The sequence below is a fragment of the Pristiophorus japonicus genome, chromosome 24, assembly GCF_044704955.1.
Source record: "Pristiophorus japonicus isolate sPriJap1 chromosome 24, sPriJap1.hap1, whole genome shotgun sequence".
Lineage (NCBI taxonomy): Eukaryota > Metazoa > Chordata > Chondrichthyes > Pristiophoridae > Pristiophorus > Pristiophorus japonicus.
In genome coordinates this window covers 9846960-9850215 of record NC_092000.1, presented here as the reverse complement: position 1 = coordinate 9850215, position 3256 = coordinate 9846960, and the positions used below count along the sequence as shown (strand labels likewise).

Below are 3256 nucleotides of genomic sequence, written 5' to 3'. Positions count from 1 at the left end.
CAGCGAGGGCCATGGAGGGATTTGAAAACAAGGATGAGAATTTTGAAACCGAGGTGTTGCTTAATCTTACATAGACTATACAGCACGGAAACAGGCCATTCGGCCCATCTGGTCCATGCCGATGGTTATGCTCCACACGAGTCTCCTATTCCCCCCCCACCCCCTTTCATCTCACCCTAACCTTCCATTCCTTCATGTGTGGATCTGGTTCCCCCTTGAATGCACCTACGCTATTCGCCTCAACTGCTCCTTATGGTAGCGAGTTCCACATAATGGGGTCAGGGCATAATGTGCACCCCATCACTGACTGCTAATTTATTGCAAAATAATCTAGAAGCAGAATAATCAGTCGGAAGCAATGGCTACTCAGTTTCCCCTGGCCTCCAAAATGCGGTGATGTTGAGTGAGGTCAGGTACTGACGGACTGACACGGCAATGCAGCTCCTCCCTCTCTTTCCAATACCATAAAAGCACCTACTACCGTTACCACTGCCGGCTGTTCACTGCAATGTATTTGCTTCATGGGTTCTTTGCTTAAGAATTCATAGCAACACATTGCTATTAAGAACTAGACGGTTTATTAGCAAAGGTTTAACAATCACACTACACATTATCAGTTCATCCACCAGGCTCACAACCACCTGCCTCATCGTGGACCCCCCGAACCCAACTGGCTGGGGTTTTATTGAGTCTTGTGAACATCACGTGACTGGCTAAGCCACTCCCAACTCAACAGCTCTACAACTCTTTTGTTGCAAACAATAATCAAGTGCCCCCTTGTTTTTTTGAGGGCACCAAAAACACAAATTAACAATTGAACATAAAGGGAACCTTTGTCAAATCAATTAAATTAAATCAAATTAAAATTCTGTTCCCGGTTGACATGATGCACTCCAGTCCCTCCGGCGCCCGCCTCTCGCGGAAGGCCGCGAGCGTACCGGTGGACACCGCGTGCTCCCATCTCCAGGGACACCCTGGCTCGGATGTAACCGCGGAAGAGAGGCAGGCAGTCGGGCTGAGCGACCGCCCGCTGCCTGGACCGGCTGATGGCCCCCTTGGCCGTGCCCAGGAGCAGTCCTACGAGGAGGCCCTCCGACCTGGCCCGCTCCCCTCCGCACCAGGTGCCCAAAGATCAGGAGTGTGGGACTGAAGTGCAACCAGAATTTGAAGAGCAGCCCCTTCAAATAGAATAGGGGCTGCAACCTCACACACTCAACATAGACATGGAACACGGACTCCTCCAGAATGAGCAGCTCTATAACCCTTTGAGCATCCTCATAGGTGCATAGATTACATACATAAACACTGCTCTCAGGGCACTGTCCTCGTCAGCTCTGGGATCTGAACACATGTCAGGCAGACAAGATGAATGCAGCTCAGGCAGTGCCGTGCAGTGTCCTCCGTTAAAATCCACACCATGGCCCCTTCAGCATGTGTTTTCAGTTGAATATCATTGATCTGTGTCTGTTCCACAAATACATACAATCATCGGATCTATGGCACAGAAACAGGCCATTCGGCCCAACCAGTCCGTGCCGGCGTTTATGCTCCACTCGAGCCTCCTCCCGTCTTTCCTCATCTAAATCTATCGGCGTAACCCTCTATTCCCTTCTCCCTCATACGCTTGTCCAGCCTCCCCTTAAATGCATCGATACTATTCACCTCAACCCCTCCCTGTGGCAGCGAGTTCCACATTCTCACACTCTCTGGGTAAAGAAATTTCTTCTGAATTCCCTTTTGGATTGCTTGGTGACGATGATATATTGATGGCCTCTCGTTATGCTCTTCCCCACAAGTGGAAACACTCTCTCTGTATCCACTCCATCAAAACCTTTCATCATTTTAAAGACCTCTATTAGGTCACCCCTCAGCCTTCTCTTTTCAAGAGAAAAAAGACCCAGCCTGTTCATCCTGTCCTGATATGTACACCCTCGCATTTCTGGTATCAGCCTTGTAAATCTTCTCTACACCCTCTCCAGTGTCTCTATAACTTTTTTTATAATATGGCGACCAGAACTGCACGCAGTAATCCAAGTGTGGTCTAATGAAGGTTCGATACAAGTTTAGCATAATGTCTCTACTCTTCAATTCTATCTGTCAGGCACCTGTGCAGCAAGATCCAGGTGTCAGCTGAACTAGTGATTCAAATGGATCTGACTCAACATTCCTGGGTTAGGGAGGGGGGAAAATTGGTCCAGCATTCCTGAGTTCGGGAGAGGGGAAAAGAAAACCGGTTTGGTTTCCGACACCAATTCTCACTAAAAGAACATGTGAGGACACCAGGAGGGGACAGGCCTAAGCTTGGCTATGATGCCCACCACAGTCAAATAGCGTGCTAGTGTTTACTGCTCAGGCTCAGGTATGACTCGGGAGAGATAGTGGAAGGTAGCTGCCACCTGTAGACTGGAGCCCAGCGAGGAAACCAACATATTCAATGCATTGGACATTCAAGGAGAAAACTTGGAGAAAAGAAAAAGACTTGCATTTATATAGCGCCTTTCACAACCATCAGACCTCCCAAAGCGTTTCCAGCCAATAAAATACTTTTTGAAGTGTATTCGCTGTCGTAATGTAGGTAAAAGGAGGGGTAAGAAAGAAGACTTCTGTTAATTTACAAGCGTTGCTATAGTTACTGCTCCTTTAATGACTGAATGGTGACTTGCCCCAGACTATCGCCCGAATCCAGCAAATATCTTCGAACTGCCCAGTTACAATAAAGCCTGATCTTGTTTTAAACATGTGAGATTGTTTCTGTGTTTTTCCACTCTTAAAGGAATGCAGGGCAGGGGGGAGAGGGGAGGGGGGCACTGATAGACATAACCAAAGAAAGAAAGAAAGAAAGACTTACATTTATATAGCGCCTTTCACGTCCACTGGACATCCCAAAGTGCTTTACAGCTGTAATGTATGCACCTGTGAGTATGCTCACAGGCTTATAGAGCTGTTGTTGGGGCCGAAATAGCTCAGTTGGGAGAACGTTAGACTGAAGATCTAAAGGTTCCTTGTTCAATCCCGGGTTTCAGCAATTTCTGGTTATACCTACGGCCATACTAGTCTGAAAAAGCCTGATCTTGTCTGATCTCAGATCGAAGCAGAGTAAGGCCTGGTTAGTACTTGGAAGGGAGACCAACTGGGAATAGCAGGTGGTAGCAAAATAGTTGTAGAGTTGTTGCCCATCAGCTGGTCCAGGCAGCGGGCGGTCGAGTGGGTCGTTCAGCCCGACTGCCTGCCTCTCTTCCGCGGTTACATCCGAGCC

General features: G+C 48.1%; 1 non-coding gene across 1 annotated transcript; it reads left to right on the top strand.

Annotated features, from left to right (window-relative positions):
- Window positions 1-2952: 2952 nt before the first annotated feature.
- Window positions 2953-3025, top strand: trnaf-gaa (transfer RNA phenylalanine (anticodon GAA)). Its single transcript has one exon. It is a non-coding gene; the product is annotated as a tRNA-Phe (tRNA).
- The last annotated feature ends 231 nt before the right edge of the window (window positions 3026-3256 follow it).